The sequence below is a fragment of the Lolium perenne genome, chromosome 7 (assembly GCF_019359855.2).
Source record: "Lolium perenne isolate Kyuss_39 chromosome 7, Kyuss_2.0, whole genome shotgun sequence".
In the NCBI taxonomy this organism is placed as follows: Eukaryota; Viridiplantae; Streptophyta; class Magnoliopsida; order Poales; family Poaceae; genus Lolium; species Lolium perenne.
Genome location: NC_067250.2, coordinates 12,393,621 through 12,415,349, shown reverse-complemented (window position 1 = coordinate 12,415,349; position 21,729 = coordinate 12,393,621).

Genomic DNA, 21,729 nt, shown 5'->3' with positions numbered 1-21,729 from the left:
TCCTCTGGTGTCGCTGTTACAGTCATCGGCTCTGTACCATTGATAGCTCTTTCCACTCGATCCCATACTGCATACGGAAATCGCACCATCTCTCGCGTCCTCGTGCCGATATATTTTGTTCCTAGGCCTCGCGTGAGATATGCAGGATCAACGACCGGATTTCCCGCCTCGTCGAAGTTCTCTGATGTCTCCTCCTGAGGTCGGCTTGTTTCTCCGATCACGTAGATCTGATTATACTTTATTTTTTGTATTTTATCGAGATCGGTGACACCATCGTATAGACCGGCGAAGACCTTTCCGACAGTGATGGATTTGTCGATGAAGTCGAAACTGTCGACACTGTCAGAATCGTTGCTTATATTGGAGTCCGCAGACGACTCGAAGGATATGTCGCTGAAGATCTTGGCGATTTTTTCACTTGCCCTGGTGCTGATGAAGCGTGGCGATGAAGTTTCTTCGTCGCCTGACTCGACTGACGATGTCGAGCTCGAAAAATCGGGATCGACCGCTGATAATCCCGACGAGATAGGAATTTCGAGACGATACACTCCTTCCTTTTCGACGCGAAAGTGGAACCTTCCGAACTTCATCTCCATGGGCTCCTCCAGATACGCATATGCATCCAAACGGGAGGGCGGGTGAGGAACAAAATCGACTAGACCAATTTCGATCTGTTTACCTCTGTCCATCGCTTTGCTTGCAGTTGATGAAGTCGACGATCTTGAACGTGCCATCGAGATCAGTTCCTTGATACCTCTAATTCCCACAGACGGCGCCAATTGACAAGGGATTAACTTATCAATGCCTACAGATTGTAGACTAGGGTTTAGTTGGAAGTAGAGGGCAAGTAGATCTCGAAGGTTTCAGCCGAAAAGTACTCGACGATTATGAAAACTAGGGTTTCGTGAGACAATGAATCGATCCTTTCTTTGTCCCTCGACTCCCCCTTATATAGGAGGCGGAGCCGAGGGATTCGTGATACACAAGTTACAGAGTCCAGGAGGGTTTCTGACCCGTCCCGTAAAATTACAAGTCTGTATTTCCTAATACAACTCTAGCTTTCCTTAATTACTATCTTGGGCCGCCGAACTTCATATTCTTCGAGTCGTGGGCCTTCAGTAAACCCCGAGTATCATCTTTGGCAGGCCCATTGGGGATGCCTATGTCAGGCATCAACGATGCTCAAGGTGCATTAAGAATTGTCCCTTGAAACAAACAATAATGTGTCAACGACACTTTAAGAAAACTATAACATCGGGTTGCTCGACTTGAGTCTACACACGGTTGCAAGCATCCGTGCCTAGACTAGGGGGCTACTTCCATCGGGAGCGCTGGACGTGCACCCGATAAAATTATCGACTCCTCCAGGATATCACCCAAATTATCGACTCCTCCAGGATATCACTCAAATTATTGACTCCTCTCGGATATCATCAAAATTATCGACTCCTCCGGGATATCACCCAAATTATCGACTCCTCTGGGATATCATCTGAATTATCGACTCCTCTGGTATATCATTTGAATCATCGACTCCTTTGTGACATGATCCAAATCATCAACTCCTCTATCTATGACATCATCAGATTCATCGACATCATGTTCTCAGAACCCGAAGACATGTACGGTATTCGACTCAGCATTTTTTACACCCTATACATAACTATATCATATTCATTTACAGGCTCGGGGGCTACTCCCATCGGAAGCGCTGGTCGCGCACCCGAGAAAAAGATGGCAACCTCGCCAACAAAGAATAATAAACTTGAAGACGTCGGCATAAACATCAAGATCTTCGAGTAGTACAACTTGAGTCTATGTGCGGCTGCAAGCACCCGCCTATAGACTCGGGGGCTACTCTCATCGGGAGCGCTTCGCGCACCCGACAGAAAGCGACTTCGACTCTACATCAAGCACAAGATTAGACATTCAACAGATGATCAAGACATTCGGATGATGACAACTTTAGTCCCTGACCGAAGCTTCACTTCGGCCAGACACTCGGGGGCTACTGATGTGGGCATAACCCTTCAGGTACTTGACATTACCATACCCGATGCAGACTATGAAGCTGGACCAGCACAAGGACTCAAGAAGCTGGACCCACAAGGAAAATCAACTTGAATTACAAGAAAGAAGACTCCAATACAAATCCTACTAGGACTCTTGTAAACTCTAGCTTGGCTGATATATAAAGCCAGGCAGGGGCACCCCTTAGCGGAGATATTCAGAAACATAAATCGTAGAGGCGACATGCCTAGACGATGCAACCCGCAGATTAGAACTAGACTAGATATTACAACTCCGCCTATGGCGGCCCCCTGTACACATATATTCATATAGTGGATTGCTAGCAGGACGTAGAGATCCTCCACCGCGGGGACGTGATCCTAGGTACGTCGTGCCTTCTCTCGCTCCCGGAACTTCCATTGTCGCGTTTCTCTAAAACCCAAGCCACTCATGGTGGGCATTGCCGAGGAGCCGCCTCGTCACTACACTTGCATAATGTGTAATGAATCTGTTCTAGAATCAAGAGATCATCTGTTCTTCTCTTGCTCCTTTGCTGTTTGCTGCTGGCAATATCCACTGGTGGAAAAACAGGCTTCCGTCCAGCCCCATAAGTTGCGAAGCTATAGGAACCGCGACTAATGGGACCTTTAGTCGCGGTTCGGCAGGCGAACCGCGACCAAAGGCCTGGGCCCAGGGCGCTCGGTGGCCAGCTGGTGCACGTGGGGGGCTTTAGTCACGGTTGGCCAGGCCAACCGCGACTAAATCCCCTCCCCTATATATACCCATCCAGCAGCCAACACTTAGCCATTTGGAGCCATTCTCTTCACAAACTTCACAAGTGGGTGTTAGGTTTGCTTTTGGTTCCTCTTATGCACATAAGGTGTTTGATGAAATGCCCCAAGAGAATGAAACAAACATGATATTAAGTGTTGGAGCCACACTTGAGCTTTCTCATTTATTTTTTCCTCCTCGATCGCGGTTAGCAACTTGAACCTTTGATGTGTCATTGATAAAATATGCATGTGTGTAGTTCATTGTTTAATTTATATTGTTTGTAGCTAGTTAGTTTAACAAATGCATGATGGTTAATTATATATTTTATATTATAATAATGCAGATGAATCGGCAATGGATGTACGGTAACCGACTCTCCGGCGAGTTCACTACGGGTTTGAAAGATTTCCTCGTAGTGGCTAATGCGAACAAGCGGGGGGGGGGGGGGGGAGGTTATCTGTCCATGTGTTAACTGTAAGAATCAGAAGGGTTACTCTTCCTCAAGAGATGTTCACATGCACCTGCTTCGGCACGGTTTCATGCCAAGCTATAATTGTTGGACCAAGCATGGAGAAAGAGGGGTTATAATGGAAGAAGATGAAGAAGGGGATGATTTCATCGATGAAAGCTATCTTGCTCATTTCGGTGATACTTTCATGGAGGATGCTAAAGGTGAAGGGGAAGGTGAAGAAGAGGCACGTGATGATCCCGTTGATGATCTTGGTCGGACCATTGCTGATGCACGGAGACGCTGCGAAACTGAAAAGGAGAGGGAGAATTTGGATCGCATGTTAGAGGATCACAGAAAGGCGCTGTACCCCGGATGCGATGATGGTCTGAAAAAGCTGGGCTGCACACTGGATTTGCTGAAATGGAAGGCACAGGCAGGTGTAGCTGACTCGGCATTTGAAAACTTGCTGAAAATGTTGAAGAATATGTTTCCAAAGAATAACGAGTTACCCGCCAGTACTTACGAAGCAAAGAAGGTTGTCTGCCCTCTAGGTTTAGAGGTTCTGAAGATACATGCATGCATCCACGACTGCATCCTCTACCGCGGTGAATACGAGAATTTGAATGAATGCCCGGTATGCACTGCATTGCGTTATAAGATCAGAGGCGATGACCCTGGTGACGATGTTGAGGGCCAGAAACCCAGGAAGAGGGTTCCCGCCAAGGTGATGTGGTATGCTCCTATAATACCACGGTTGAAACGTCTGTTCAGGAACAAAGAGCATGCCAAGTTGTTGCGATGGCACAAAGAGGACCGTAAGTCGGACGGGGAGTTGAGACACCCGCCAGATGGAACGCAATGGAGAAAGATCGACAGAGAGTTCAAAGATTTTGGTGACGCAAGGAACATAAGATTTGGTCTAAGTACGGATGGCATGAATCCTTTTGGCGAGCAGAGCTCCAGCCATAGCACCTGGCCCGTGACTCTATGCATCTACAACCTTCCTCCTTGGTTGTGCATGAAGCGGAAGTTCATTATGATGCCAGTGCTCATCCAAGGTCCGAAGCAACCCGGCAACGACATCGATGTGTACCTAAGGCCATTAGTTGATGAACTTTTACAGCTGTGGGGCAGACCTGGTGTCCGTGTGTGGGATGAGCACAAAGAAGAGGAATTTGACCTACGAGCATTGCTTTTCGTAACCATCAACGATTGGCCTGCTCTTAGTAACCTTTCGGGACTGTCAAATAAGGGATACAATGCATGCACGCACTGCTTACATGAGTCTGAAAGTGTACATTTGCCAAATTGTAAGAAGAACGTGTACCTTGGGCATCGTCGATTTCTTCCGAAAATTCATCCAGTAAAAAAGAAAGGGAAGCATTACAACGGCAAGGCAGATCACCGGCCGAAGCCTCGAGCACTGCTGGTGCTGAGGTATTTGATATGGTCAAGGATTTGAAAGTCATCTTTGGAAAGGGTCCTGGCGGGCAATCAGTTCCGAAGGGAGCTGACGGGCACGCAGCCATGTGGAAGAAGAAATCTATATTCTGGGAGCTAGAATATTGGAAAGTCCTAGATGTCCGCTCTGCAATCGACGTGATGCACGTTACGAAGAATATTTGCGTGAACCTCCTGAGCTTCTTGGGCGTGTATGGGAAGACAAATGATACAAAGGAATCACGGAAGGACCAGCAACGTTTAAAAGACCCTGATGACCGGCATCCGGAATGGTTTCAAGGTCGTGCCAGCTACGCTCTGACCAAAGAAGAGAAGGTCATCTTTTTTGAATGCCTGAGCAGTATGAAGGTCCCGTCTGGATTCTCGTCCAATATAAAGGGAATAATAAACATGGCGGAGAAAAAGTTCCAAAACCTGAAGTCTCACGACTGCCACGTGATTATGACGCAATTGCTTCCGATTGCTTTGAGGGGGCTCCTGCCAGAAAATATTCGAGTAGCCATTGTGAAGCTATGTGCATTCCTCAATGCAATCTCTCAGAAGGTAATCAATCCAGAAGTTCTACCACGGTTACAGAACGATGTGGTCCAATGTCTTGTCAGTTTCGAGTTGGTGTTCCCGCCATCCTTCTTCAATATTATGACGCACCTCCTAGTTCACCTAGTCGAAGAGATTTCCATTCTCGGTCCTGTATTTCTACACAATATGTTCCCCTTCGAGAGGTTCATGGGAGTATTAAAGAAATATGTTCGTAACCGTGCTAGACCAGAAGGAAGCATCGCCAAGGGCTATGGAAATGAGGAGGTAATTGAGTTTTGTGTTGACTTTGTTCCTGACCTTAAGCCGATTGGTCTTCCTCGATCGCGGCACGAGGGGAGACTAAGTGGAAAAGGCACAATCGGAAGGAAATCAACGATATGTATGGATGGCCATTCTATGACCAAAGCACACCACACAGTTCTGACCAATTCCAGCTTGGTGGCTCCGTACTTTGAGAAACACAAGAATATTTTACGCTCGGACAACCCGGGGAAGCCTGAATCCTGGATTAGGAAGGCCCACATGGAGGCTTTCGGCAGTTGGTTGAGAAAACATTTAATGAATGACAATGATGTTGGAGATCAGCTGTACATGTTGGCCAAGACACCATCTTCGACTATAACGACTTTCCAAGGGTACGAGATAAATGGGAATACATTTTACACGATCGCCCAAGATAAAAAGAGCACCAACCAAAACAGTGGTGTCCGCTTTGATGCAGCAACCGAGAATGGGCAAAAGGTCACATATTATGGTTACATAGAGGAGATATGGGAACTTGACTATGGACCCTCCTTTAAGGTCCCTTTGTTCCGGTGCAAATGGTTCAAGCTAACAGGAGGTGGGGTAAAGGTGGACCAGCAATACGGAATGACAATGGTGGATTTCAACAATATTGGTTACCTTGACGAACCATTCATCCTAGCGAAAGATGTCGCTCAGGTTTTCTAGGTCAAGGACATGTGTAGCAAACCGAGGAAACGGAAAGATAAGAAAACAATCAGTACATCATGAGATGATCCAAAGCGCCACATTGTTCTTTCAGGGAAAAGAAACATCGTGGGAGTGGAGGACAAGACAGACATGTCAGAAGATTATAATATGTTTGCTAAAATTCCGCCCTTCAAAGTGAACACCGACCCAAGCATTAAGTTAAATGATGAGGATGCTCCATGGATACGGCACAATCGTAAGCAAGCAGGGACACAAGGGAAGAAATGATGTGTAATAATTTTTTGTACCAAACTTTATTGAATGGATCATGTGAATTATATTACCCGTGATGTGTTTGGTGTCCATTTTCGAATGATTGATTGATTCGAGCTGGTCATCTAACCTTTAGTCCCGGCTGGTGGGTGCAACCGGGACTAAAGGTGGTTTTGTATCATCTAACAAAACTGTCGGTGGGATAAGGACGTCTGGGTAAGCTTTAGTCCCGGCTGGTGGGTGCAACCGGGACTAAATGTGGTTTTTGTGTCATCTAAGAAAACTGTCGGTGGGATAAGGACGTTTGGGTAAGCTTTAGTCCCGGCTGGAGACTGCAACCGTGACTAAAGCTGTCGGCACGATAAGGACGCGTGGGTGGACGCACTGCTCGATGAGATAAAGCATGTAGCGCACGACACCCTGTCGGAGGAACAAGACAAAGCAGCAGCGGCGCCGTGCCTATAAAAGGAGCATCGATACGCCTTGGCAAGCAGACCAACAAGCCAACCTAGCAGGTAGGGAGAGTTTCATCCCCATGGATGGAGTAAAGGGTTGGAAAATCTCCCGTGGCGCAACTTCTCGAAGATGTCGTCGGTGCACACGCCCTACGACATCTTCGGAAGTTGCTCCTCGGGAAAATTTTCCTGCAAACCCATGAAAGACTCCATCTTCTCTAACAGTGCTGGGTAAAGGGTTGGAAAATCTCCCGTGGCGCAGCTTCTCGAAGATGATACATGAAATTTGGAGTGATTTAGTCATACTCCTGCCTAGGCGTATAATATGCATACTCGTAGTCTTCATAGCCGCCGCCGTTGTACTGGTAGTCGTCGCCTTCTAAGGTGCCGCCGTCGTCGTCGCTGCTGTCGTCACTGTCATCGGGCGGGGGATATCGCCGGCCGTGATGTAGTCCATGACGCTCTGCAGAGTCCGGCCGTACCACCATAGCCGACGGCCGGCCTCGTGGAAGTTCCCAGGAGGCAGACCGTCCTCCTCATACCTGGCGAGCGCCCTCTCACGCCGATTGATGAAGAAGGCGTCCCAAGTATGCTGGTTATCGGGATGCCAGCGGGGATTCATCCGCTGCTCCGGCGTGAGGTCGAGGTAGTAGTGGTTCGTGATGGCCGCCCGGCGCGCAGTACCCTGAGGGACGGGAGGGACCGGCACGCCTCCGACGCTTAGGCTCCAGCCGGCGGGAACGCGGTAGCCCGGTGGGCAAGGCTAGTTCGAGGCGCAAAGCTCCTCCACCTGCTGGTAGGTTAGAGCGGGTGCGGTGGAAGCCATGAGAGAGTGATGAGAGATTGTAGAGATGTGATAATGCTGGCCAAGCCGGGCTACCTATATGTAGTGACACATGGCGGGAAAAATGGGAGCGGGAAGACAGGAGGTGGGAAGAAAGAGGCGGGAAGAAAGTGGCGGGAAGAAAGAGGCGGGAAGAAAGTGGCGGGAAGAAAGTGGCGGGAAGAAAGAGGCGGGAAGAAAGTGGCGGGAAGAAAGTGGCGGGAAGAAAGTGGCGGGAAGAAAGAGGCGGGAGAATTTGAATTGAATTAGTTTTATTTTTCTGATTTTTTGGATATATTATTTGTATTTTTAAGAATTTGAATTGAATTAGTTTTATTTTTCTGATTTTTTTGATATATTATTTGTATTTTTAAGAATTTGAATTGAATTAGTTTTATTTTTCTGATTTTTTGATATATTATTTGTATTTTTAAGAATTTGAATTGAATTAGTTTTATTTTTCTGAATTTTTTGATATATTATTTGTATTTTTAAGAATTTGAATTGAATTAGTTTTATTTTTCTGATTTTTTTGATATATTATTTGTATTTTTAAGAATTTGAATTGAATTAGTTTTATTTTTCTGAATTTTTTGATATATTATTTGTATTTTATGATTCTGAAATGAATTAGTTTTATTTTTCTGAATTGAAAAAGAGAAGTAATTTGAAAAAAGACCTTTAGTCGCGCTTGGCCTCACCAACCGCGACTAAAGGGTCCTTCAGCGCGGGAACGAAAAACCCGGCGAAAAAACCCTTTAGTCGCGGTTGGTCTGGCCAACCGCGACTAAAGGGTACCCTTTAGTCGCGGGTCGCCTCCCCAACCGCGACTAAAGGGGGGTTATAAATACGTGCGCGGCACCAAGCGGCGCGCCAGTTCCTCTTCTTCTCCGCGCCAGTTCGTTTCTCTGCAGTCCGTGCTCGCCGCCGCGCCTCCTCGACGCCCGTGCTCGTCGCCGCGCCGAACTCCTCCGCCGCCGCCGTATGTTGCTGCGCGCCGTCGCCCCCGCTCCTCCCTCTCGCCGTCGCCGCGCGCATGCCGCCCCGGCGCGCTCCTCCCTCTCGCCCACGGCGCGCGCGCCGCTATATCAGACCGGCGCCGCGCGCCCATCGCCCCACCGCGCGCGCCGGCCGCCTCGCTCGCCGCCCAACGCCGCCTAGCTCGCTCGCCCGCCGGCGCAGGCGCGCCTGTGTTGCAGCGCGCGCGCTGCAGCCGCGCGCCCTCTCTGCAGCGAGAGAGATCGTGTGGGGCGCCGCCGCCTTTTTTTTTAGTTTTTTAGTTTTTTAATTTTAACTAGTTAATTAGTTTTAGAAAAACGGTAAAATTTGATAATTAACAAAAAAAACAGTAAAATTTGATAATTAACAAAAACGTATATAAAACTTGATAATTAAGAAAAAAAGTAAAACTTGACAAAAAAGTTAAAACTTAAAAAAAGTAAAACTTGACATGCACCCCGCGCGTATACGGAGAGGGGGCGGCGATGAAGTACTAGTACGGCAGTTGAGCAAGACTTAGCGCCCTTCGATTTGACCCAACGGTAAATTAACAAACGGAATCGAAAACGAAAATCGGAAACCCCGGAAACGAATATGGAAACGAAAATCACCGGAAATGAATATGGACGACCGTCGTTGCCGCGCCCTCGCCGTCGTTGCCGTCGCCACCCTCGTCGTCGCGCAATTAGAACGACGCTGCCGTCGCCACCCTCGCCGTCGCGCAAATTTTGACAACACCACCGCCACCGTCCCCCTTTCGCCACCGCCCTTTCGCCACCGACCCCGCGCGTATACGGAGGGGGCGGCGAGGCCCTCGTCGCCCCCTCCGTATACGCGCGGGGTATTTTTTGTCACCGCCACCGCCCTTTCGCCACCGCCACCGTCTAATACGCGTCCCCCCTCTCGCCTCCCTCGTCGCCCTCTCTCTTTATATGTAGAAGAGATGTGATAATGCTGACATATACACAATTAATTTGTTTTTACTACATGTTTTCAGGACTGACATATGGCGGACGATAGAGCTGACCCGATTATGGCCAACTATGATCCGGACGCTGAAGCCCATATGTTCGGCATCATAAAAGGCGATATTCTATATGTGCCGACCGGACAAGTGATGGCGTGTATTTCACACGTTCGTTGGGCAACCCCAAGAGGAAGGTATGATGCGCACAGCAGCAAGTTTTCCCTCAGAAAGAAACCAAGGTTTATCGAACCAGGAGGAGCCAAGAAGCACGTTGAAGGTTGATGGCGGCGAGATGTAGTGCGGCGCAACACCAGGGATTCCGGCGCCAACGTGGAACCTGCACAACACAACCAAAGTACTTTGCCCCAACGAAACAGTGAGGTTGTCAATCTCACCGGCTTGCTGTAACAAAGGATTAACCGTATTGTGTGGAAGATGATTGTTTGCAGAAAACAGTAGAACAAGTATTGGGCAAAGAGATTGTATTTCAGTAAAGAGAATTGGACCGGGGTCCACAGTTCACTAGAGGTGTCTCTCCCATAAGACGAACATCATGTTGGGTGAACAAATTACAGTTGGGCAATTGACAAATAAAGAGAGCATGACCATGCACATACATATTATGATGAGTACAGTGAGATTTAATTGGGCATTACGACAAAGTACATAGACCGCCATCCAACTGCATCTATGCCTAAAAAGTCCACCTTCAGGTTATCATCCGAACCCCTTCCAGTATTAAGTTGCAAAGCAACAGACAATTGCATTAAGTATGGTGCGTAATGTAATCAACAACTACATCCTTAGACATAGAATCAATGTTTTATCCCTAGTGGCAACATCACAACACAACCTTAGAACTTTCTGTCACTGTCCCAGGTGTCAATGCAGGCATGAACCCACTATCGAGCATAAGTACTTCCTCTTGGAGTTACAAGCATCTACTTGGCCAGAGCATCTACTAGTAACGGAAAGCATGCAAGATCATAAACAACACATAAGCATAACTTTGATAATCAACATAACAAGTATTCTCTATTCATCGGATCCCAACAAACGCAACATATAGAATTACAGATAGATGATCTTGATCATGTTAGGCAGCTCACAAGATCCAACAATGATAGCACAATGGGGAGAAGACAACCATCTAGCTACTGCTATGGACCCATAGTCCAGGGGTAGACTACTCACTCATCACTCCGGAGGCGACCATGGCGGCGTAGAGTCCTCCGGGAGATGATTCCCCTCTCCGGCAGGGTGCCGGAGGCGATCTCCTGGATCCCCCGAGATGGGATCGGCGGCGGCGGCGTCTCTGGAAGGTTTTCCGTATCGTGGCTCTCGGTACTGGGGGTTTCGTCTCGGGGGCTTTAAGTAGGCGAAAGGGTAGGTCAAGTGGGCGCCCGAGGGGCCCACACTACAGGCCGGCGCGGCCAGGGCTTGGGCCGCGCCGCCCTGTAGTCTGGCCACCTCGTGGCCCCACTTCGTCTCCTCTTCGGTCTTCCGGAAGCTTCGTGGAAAAATAGGCCCCTGGGCGTTGATTTCGTCCAATTCCGAGAATATTTCCTTACTAGGATTTCTGAAACCAAAAACAGCAGAAAACAAAGAATCGGCACTTCGGCATCTTGTTAATAGGTTAGTTCCAGAAAATGCACGAATATGACATAAAGTGTGCATAAAACATGTAGATAACATCAATAATGTGGCATGGAACATAAGAAATTATCGATACGTCGGAGACGTATCAGCATCCCCAAGCTTAGTTCTGCTCGTCCCGAGCAGGTAAAACGATAACACAGATAATTTCTGGAGTGACATGCCATCATAATCTTGATCATATTATTTGTAAAGCATATGTAGTGAATGCAGCGATCAAAACAATGTATATGACATGAGTAAACAAGTGAATCATAAAGCAAAGACTTTTCATAAATAGCACTTCAAGACAAGCATCAATAAGTCTTGCATAAGAGTTAACTCATAAAGCAATAATTCATAGTAAAAGCATTGAAGCAACACAAAAGAAGATTAAGTTTCAGCGGTTGCTTTCAACTTGTAACATGTATATCTCATGGATATTGTCAACATAGAGTAATATAATAAGTGCAATAAGCAAGTATGTAGGAATCAATGCATAGTTCACACAAGTGTTTGCTTCTTGAGGTGGAGAGAAATAGGTGAACTGACTCAACATTGAAAGTAAAAGAATGGTCCTCATAGAGGAAAAGCATCGATTGCTATATTTGTGCTAGAGCTTTGATTTTGAAAACATGAAACAATTTTGTCAACGGTAGTAATAAAGCATAAGCATCATGTAAATTATATCTTATAAGTTGTAAGCCTCATGCATAGTGTACTAATAGTGCCCGCACCTTGTCCTAATTAGCTTGGACTACCGGATCATCACAATGCACTGTTTTTACCAAGTGTCACAAAGGGGTACCTCTATGCACTTTGTACAAAGGTCTAAGGAGAAAGCTCGCATTGGATTTCTCGCTATTGATTATTCTTCAACTTAGACATCCATACCGGGACAACATACACAACAGATAATGGACTCCTCTTTTATGCATAAGCATGTAAAAACAATTAATAATTTTCTCATTTGAGATTGAGGATATATGTCCAAAACTGAAACTTCCACCATGGATCATGGCTTTAGTTAGCGGCCCAATGTTCTTCTCTAACATATGCATGCTTAACCATAAGGTGGTAGATCTCTCTTACTTCAGACAAGACGAACATGCATAGCAACTCACATGAAATTCAACAATGAATAGTTGATGGCGTCCCCAGAAACATGGTTATCGCACAACAAGCAACTTAATAAGAGATAAAGTGCATAATTACATATTCAATACCACAATAGTTTTTAAGCTATTTGTCCCATGAGCTATATATTGCAAAGGTGAAGAATGGAATTTTAAAGGTAGCACTCAAGCAATATACTTTGGAATGGCGGAAAATACCATGTAGTAGGTAGGTATGGTGGACACAAATGGCATAGTGGTTGGCTCAAGTATTTTGGATGCATGAGAAGTATTCCCTCTCGATACAAGGTTTAGGCTAGCAAAGTTTATTTGAAACAAACACAAGGATGAACTGGTGCAGCAAAACTCACATAAAAGACATATTGTAAACATTATAAGAATCTACATCGTCTTCCTTGTTGTTCAAACTCAATACTAGAAATTATCTAGACCTTAGAGAAACCAAATATGCAAACCAAATTTTAGCATGCTCTATGTATTTCTTCATTAATGGGTGCAAAGCATATGATGCAAGAGCTTAATCATGAGCACAACAATTGCCAAGTATCACATTACCCAAGACATTTATAGCAATTACTACATGTATCATTTTCCAATTCAAACCATATAACAATTTAACGAAGGAGAAACTTCGCCATGAATACTATGAGTAGAAACCAAGGACATACTTGTCCATATGCTACAGCGGAGCGTGTCTCTCTCCCATAAAGTGAATGCTAGGATCCATTTTATTCAAACAAAACAAAAAACAAAAACAAACCGACGCTCCAAGAAAAAGCACATAAGATGTGATGGAATAAAAATATAGTTTCAGGGGAGGAACCTGATAATGTTGTCGATGAAGAAGGGGATGCCTTGGGCATCCCCAAGCTTAGACGCTTGAGTCTTCTTAATATATGCAGGGGTGAACCACCGGGGCATCCCCAAGCTTAGAGCTTTCACTCTCCTTGATCATGTTGCATCATACTCCTCTCTTGATCCTTGAAAACTTCCTCCACACCAAACTCGAAACAACTCATTAGAGGGTTAGTGCACGATATAAATTGACATATTCAGAGGTGACACAATCATTCTTAACACTTCTGGACATTGCATAATGCTACTGAACATTAGTGGATCAAAGAAATTCATCCAACATAGCAAAAGAGGCAATGCGAAATAAAAGGCAGAATCTGTCAAAACAGAACAGTTCGTATTGACGAATTTTAAAATGGCACCAGACTTGCTCAAATGAAAATGCTCAAATTGAATGAAAGTTGCGTACATATCTGAGGATCATGCACGTAAATTGGCATAATTTTCTGAGTTACCTACAGGGAGGTGGACCCAGATTCGTGACAGCAAAGAAATCTGGAACTGTGCAGTAATCCAAATCTAGTACTTACTTTTCTATCAACGGCTTAACTTGGCACAACAAAACACAAAACTAAGATAAGGAGAGGTTGCTACAGTAGTAAACAACTTCCAAGACACAAAATAAAAACAAAGTACTGTAGGTAAAAACATGGGTTGTCTCCCATAAGCGCTTTTCTTTAACGCCTTTCAGCTAGGCGCAGAAAGTGTGTATCAAGTATTATCAAGAGACGGTGCATTCTCAGCGGGGTGCGGAGTGTTCTCAACTATGCATATTATCTTTTCTATGTGAGTTTCAGAGGTTCCCTTTTCATTAGTCTTGGGCTTGCTACTCTCATCAAACAAATCTTCAGGAACAATCCAATCAAAATTCTTTTCTAGTGCCTCACACATTCCCAAGAGCTTGCAAGGTATTGATGTTTTAATATCCCCCTCATAATTAACTTTATTAGTGTACTTTTGTCTATCCTTCTCCATCTTCTCAAGGGTACTGGCAAAGTTGGTATAAGAACCTAGCATATTATATTTAGTGAAAACTTTTCTAGCTTCTCTCGCTATTCCCCCAAATTCTTTAAGAAGGGTTTCTAATACAAAGTCTTTCTTTTCTCCTTCTTCCATATCACTAAGTAAAGAAACATATGTTGAATCACAGGATTAAGATTAACAAATCTAGCTTCTAATGCGTGTACTAAAGAAGCAACAGCAATTTCATAAGTGGGGGCAAGTTCTGCCAAGTGTCTATCTTCAAAATCTTCGACCGTACTAATATGAGTGAAAAAATCTTCTATATTGTCTTTCCCAAGGATAGACCCTCGACCTACCGGCACATCTTTAAGAACAAACTTAGGAGGGAACATTATGAAATATGTAAAGTAAATGCAAGTAACTAAATTTTTTTTTTGTGTTTTAGATATAGAGTGCAGGACAATAAATAAAGCAAACTAGATAGAGTAAATGCAAGTAAACTAATTTTTTTTGTGTTTTTGATATAGCAAACAAGATAGCAAACAAAGTAAAACTAGCAACTAATTTTTTTGTATTTTGATATGATGCAGCAAACAAAGTAGTAAATAAAATAAAGCAAGACAAAAACAAAGTAAAGAGATTGAGAAGTGGAGACTCCCCTTGCAGCGTGTCTTGATCTCCCCGGCAACGGCGCCAGAAAAAGAGCTTGATGGCGTGTATTTCACACGTTCGTTGGGCAACCCCAAGAGGAAGGTATGATGCGCACAGCAGCAAGTTTTCCCTCAGAAAGAAACCAAGGTTTATCGAACCAGGAGGAGCCAAGAAGCACGTTGAAGGTTGATGGCGGCGAGATGTAGTGCGGCGCAACACCAGGGATTCCGGCGCCAACGTGGAACCTGCACAACACAACCAAAGTACTTTGCCCCAACGAAACAGTGAGGTTGTCAATCTCACCGGCTTGCTGTAACAAAGGATTAACCGTATTGTGTGGAAGATGATTGTTTGCAGAAAACAGTAGAACAAGTATTGCAGTAGATTGTATTTCAGTAAAGAGAATTGGACCGGGGTCCACAGTTCACTAGAGGTGTCTCTCCCATAAGACGAACAACATGTTGGGTGAACAAATTACAGTTGGGCAATTGACAAATAAAGAGAGCATGACCATGCACATACATATTATGATGAGTATAGTGAGATTTAATTGGGCATTACGACAAAGTACATAGACCGCCATCCAACTGCATCTATGCCTAAAAAGTCCACCTTCAGGTTATCATCCGAACCCCTTCCAGTATTAAGTTGCAAAGCAACAGACAATTGCATTAAGTATGGTGCGTAATGTAATCAACAACTACATCCTTAGACATAGAATCAATGTTTTATCCCTAGTGGCAACAGCACAACACAACCTTAGAACTTTCTGTCATCGTCCCGGTGTCAATGCAGGCATGAACCCACTATCGAGCATAAGTACTTCCTCTTGGAGTTACAAGCATCTACTTGGCCAGAGCATCTACTAGTAACGGAAAGCATGCAAGATCATAAACAACACATAAGCATAACTTTGATAATCAACATAACAAGTATTCTCTATTCATCGGATCCCAACAAACGCAACATATAGAATTACAGATAGATGATCTTGATCATGTTAGGCAGCTCACAAGATCCAACAATGATAGCACAATGGGGAGAAGACAACCATCTAGCTACTGCTATGGACCCATAGTCCAGGGGTAGACTACTCACTCATCACTCCGGAGGCGACCATGGCGGCGTAGAGTCCTCCGGGAGATGATTCCCCTCTCCGGCAGGGTGCCGGAGGCGATCTCCTGGATCCCCAGAGATGGGATCGGCGGCGGCGGCGTCTCTGGAAGGTTTTCCGTATCGTGGCTCTCGGTACTGGGGGTTTCGTCACGGGGGCTTTAAGTAGGCGAAAGGGTAGGTCAAGTGGGCGCCCGAGGGGCCCACACTACAGGCCGGCGCGGCCAGGGCTTGGGCCGCGCCGCCCTGTAGTCTGGCCACCTCGTGGCCCCACTTCGTCTCCTCTTCGGTCTTCCGGAAGCTTCGTGGAAAAATAGGCCCCTGGGCGTTGATTTCGTCCAATTCCGAGAATATTTCCTTACTAGGATTTCTGAAACCAAAAATAGCAGAAAACAGCAACTGGCACTTCGGCATCTTGTTAATAGGTTAGTTCCAGAAAATGCACGAATATGACATAAAGTGTGCATAAAACATGTAGATAACATCAATAATGTGGCATGGAACATAAGAAATTATCGATACGTCGGAGACGTATCAACAAGAAGAAGATGATATCTCTTCTTATCTGAACCTTGACGGTGAAGATGAAGGGCGCCGTCAGCAAGATGATTTTGAACAAACGTCGATAAACGACGATCTTCAAATGGAAGTAGCAACCACCTCCGGCGCCAAGGTATATATATACATTGAGCCTCTGGTGATACAAACTAACTGATTTGAATAAATATGTGTGTACTAACGCGCGCGATTCTCTTTCTTATTTTAGCCCTCGGCCGGATCGTCGAAACAATCGAGTACGTCATCAAAGCGTGGCGCAACCAAGACGATGAAACCAGGAGAAACATGCACCATCGAGGTTGTCGAGGAAGCAACCGGCAGGCCGCTGGAGCCCCGCAAGAACGCCACCAAGTTTGTCAGCCAATGCGGAGCCGTTGTTAGAGACAACGTCTCGATCACCGTCCAGGAGTGGAATGCGCCAAAGAAGGCACGTGTTGGTTTCACTTTTGTCGATAAGAGAACAAAAAAATATTGCTTCAACAAGCTTATGGAACATTTCGTTCTACCTCCGGAATACAACAAATTCGATGAGGAGGGTAACAAGATTGAGGAAAACAAGGAGAGGAGGAGGCTAGTCAAACGGTTCGCTCTTCATAAGATGGCCGACGCATTCCGGAAATTCAAGCAAAATCTAGCCCATGACTTTGTCAAGCAGAACAAGACTCCGGATTTCAAAGGACAATGTGAGAAACTGAAACATGATTGGCCAGAATTTGTGAAGCAAAAGAAATCGGAGCAGTTCATTCAAATATCGAAAAAAATAAGGAAAATGCGGCTAAGAAGGAGTACAATCATATTATGGGGCCAGGAGGGTATCGCCTTTGGGAGCCTATGTGGGAGAAGATGGAGACCGAGCTGAGGGCACGAGGAATCCGTCCAGGTACGGAGGGATGGGACCCAAGGGCCAAAAGCTGGTGGTACGGGCATGGGGGAACGCTGAACCCGGAGACAGGGGAGTGTGTTTACCGGGGCAAAATAATTAAACCCACCCAAGCCCTTATTGACGCAATGAGGGATGCTCAAGAGGGGAAGATCAAGTTCAACAGAGAGAACGACGCATTGACAAAAGCCCTCGGGAATCCTGAACACACAGGACGTGTACGAGGCATGGGGCACGTTCCGTGGAAAATAGGGTTCCCCCAGAACGATGACCCGTACGGTTACAGAAGCCGTAAGAGAAAGATGGATCGGGAAGCAGATGTTGTGGTGCGGTTGGCATCGGAAATGGATGTATTGAAGAAAACCGTGAATGTACTAGTAGCCGAAAGAGATGCAGCTCGAGCGCAGCATGAAGATCATCCAGTGGATCTCGGAAGCCAGCAGCGGAGAAGCAGTGTGGCTTCCACGGAGGCCCCACCGGCTGGTGCAGATGCACCGACGATCGAAATTACTGCACCGGAGCCTCTGGCGGTCGAAATTACTGCACCGGAGCCTCCTCGCTACCCCGTGGACGATATAAAGGAGATGAAAGAATGTCATCTGTATTATCCTGTCGGGAACATGTCCATGAAGGTAGCCATCGGCAGTGCTTTACCATGTTTACCTGGAGCACTCCACCACAACAACCCCATTCAAGATGGCTATGCTCGGGTCACGGTGGAGGACATAGTCAAAGGGTTTGAGGACCTGGACATTGACATTGCTACACCTGAAGGGGAGAAAAGACTTGGAAATGTCAAGCGCCAGTTCATTCTATGGCAAAAGAAGTTTATCAAGTTTCCAGGCGAGGCGCCAAGGACAACAAGTCCACCCCCCTACGGTGGTGGTGGTGGTGGTGGTGGTGGCCGTTCACCTACACCTCCGTCACGTCAGCCGACGCCGACCCCCAGTCCACAACGTCCGGCGGGTGATCAGCCGCCGCCCCCCAGTCCTCGTCCGGCGGGTGATCAGACGCCGCCCCCCAATCCACCTCCGGCAAAGAAGCAGAAGCAGTCCTGGATTATTAACCCGGACCCTTATGTACCTAAGACCACAAAGGTACCGGAGCCATCACTGAAGCCTCTCCCCACAAGGCCTTGAGAACGTACTGCCGAGGAAGTCGACGCGGCCGCGGCTGCTGATTTGGAGAAATGGAAGGCGGCCTGCAAGAAGAAAAGAGAGCCCGAGCCCAAGCCAGTATATTCTGATGAGCAAAAGAAGTGGGCTAAGTCATTTTTGAGCACACCATCCCAAGCCGCGAAGAATCTGCCTGACGACTATGCACGTGAACTTCGCAGGCAGGCACTCATGTTCAAGGAGAACAAAGAGCGGGAGAAGGCCGAGAAAACGGAATTAGAAAGTAAAAAAAGCGGGAAACGAGTTGCCCAGCTCGGGGAACAAAGTAAACAATCGATTGCCCCGCTTATAGTGAAAGCCGCCGGTCCGGATGCCCCCGAGATCATAGAAGCTGCGGCGGCACAGGGATTGACTGTAACGAGTGCCAGAGAACAAGCGGCCAACTTAGGTATTACTCTTCGTGAACTGCTAGGCCTTGATGAGGCGCCAGTGAAGGAGGTAGTAATTACATATGTGAAGAATGGGCCTCTCGTCGAGCCTGCGCAGGAAGAGGATCTACCTCCACAAATGAAAGGTCTGCTGAAATGGTACAAGGGTTACATACAAAATAAAAACGCCAAAGATTATATTTATGCGGAAGTTAGACATGAGCATCACTTCAAACATTACTATGTAACAATTCATCTGAGTGAATTGTTCCAGCTTTTCAATCTGCGCAAGCTCGACAAATCTATCATCAGTTGCTACGTTCTGTAAGTGATTTATTTCTACCCCATCTCGTTCATATTGCCTGCACTATATATATGTCCTAACTATATTGTTGTGTCCGCTATTATACATGCAGAATGAAGATTAAGGAATGCAGAGTAAGGAACATCCATGATGTTGGGTTCATTGACCCACACATCGTTAATGGATATGTGTTAGACCATCACCCCAACGACGTGGAGGCAGACCTGTGGCAGTTTCTTACAAAGCAGGAACTCAAAAGTGATATTCTATTTCCTTACCATTTTGGGTGAGTGTTTCTGTCTTGAGCACATTCTCTTTTGTTTACTCCATGCATGGTATGTGGCCGGCTAATCGATGAGTTATGCATGACGTACTGTGCATGTATCGTGTCCGCAGGTTCCACTGGATTCTGCTAGTAATCAAAATTGACACCTCAGAATGTCTCGTCCACGACTCTCTGAATATGGATCCAAAGCTTTGGGCCGGCATGAGAAAAACCCTGCAGAAGTAATTATTTTCATTCATTTGCGCTCTATATCGATCGGCATATTTCGTTCATTTCCTAATACCAAGTAACTCTCTTGTTCATTTAATTTTCTTTGCCTCGTAGGGTTTGGAGACGGTTCGTAGATTCAAAGGTCGGTGAATTCAAAAAAGAGCTAGAATTCAAAAGGTCAAAGGCTAAGAATGGTGGGGATATTCAGCCAGCGGGGACCAATCTATGTGGATACTATGTCTGTGAGATGATCCGGAGATACACCTCTGAGCGGGTTCCGAGTGATACCAATGCTCAGAGGAATAGCCTCCGGATGATGCTTAGTCCAGAAGCTCGCTTCCTACCAATTCAAGAGGAACTAGCTGGATGGTTCAGGAGGGAAGTCCTCCATCCTAAAGGAGAACACCATTACGAGGACTTAGAACTTTATATGCGTTAAATTATGTATGGAAACTTGGTCAAAATTGTATATGGTCATCCGATGATATTGAATATATATTCCTCTTGAATTCTTTTTGGTTCTAATTTCAAATTTGTTTGAAATTGTACATTCATATGCATGTATGTTGTACCGTAGAATATGTGAAACTCCTTCAAAATTAAAATAAAGCACAAAAGAAATAAAACAATACAAATTACACAGAAAACAGGTTTAGGGGGGGAGGGGGGCAGGTTTAGGAGGTTTAGGGAGGGGCAGGTTTAGGGGGGGCTAAAACCCTAAACCTGCGCGGCCTTTAGTCGCGGTTGGCCAGAAGAACCGCGAGTAAAGGTCCTCCGCCCCGACGGCCGCCTGGCGCCCACGTGGACGGGCCTTTAGTCGCGGTTCTTAAGCAACCGCGACTAAAGGGGGGGCCTTTAGTCGCGCCTATTTGGTCGCGGTTGCGCAACCGCGACTAATGGCAGTTGCGAACCGCGACCAAAGGCCCTTTTTCCACCAGTGATCTATGCCCTAGATGGGCACCATCAGTTATGACTGGAGATGGCTTTGTTCAGGAGATGATTTAAAGTCTGAAATCACGAATACAACAGCCCTTCTTCATGTACATTATAATGCTATTTTCCTGGTCTATTTGGAAAACTAGAAATGACTTCATCTTCAAAGGGATCGATCCAAACTTATATCGATGCAGGCGCATGTTTAAGGATGAAATGGCACTTTTAGTTCACAAGGCTAAGAGAAAATCTTACATGGGTCTTAGGGCCTAGGTAGTCAGCTTTATGTTTTTCTCTCTTTTCATAGCATAGTTCCTGCAAATCTGTTGGTGCTTCCATCCATCACTATTCTTTGTAAGTACATACTCCTTTTAACACAAAATAAATAAAAATATATGAAGTGAGGTAACTCACTGTTCAGGCTTCAAAAAAAATATTGCATCTAATTTTCCAAACAGTTCAAAGAAATTCATGTATGTATATTTTGCTTAAACATATGACCATGCATGTGAAATGTGAAGAAAAAATATACCATTTGGTAATGCTAGCCATATGGTTTCTTACTTACCAATACATTAGCTGGTTAAATTAGTTAAGTAGGAGTACGTGCTGTGAAAATTGCGTCATTCATGTTGAAAAAGTTCAGAGACATCTCATTTTTCGATAAAGGACGTTTCATTACTGAAAAATATTCAAGCATTACATACCACCTCTGCATAACTAAGATGCACAAAGTCGTTCGAGTATCAAGTCTGAAAAACAAATAAAAGACAGATAAAAACGAGCCATAGTAGAATATGCTTCATTGGCTTCAATCCGCCTAATATGCAACTACCCATGTTGAAAAATAAACTCCTTGTCGTGTTTTCTAACCGTGTAAACACCTCCATAAAGAGGTCTCGGTCCTCCAAGCGCTGGAGTGGCGACCATGAAAGAAGCAAAGTCGTATATCGGTAAATGACCTGCATGAGTAAAA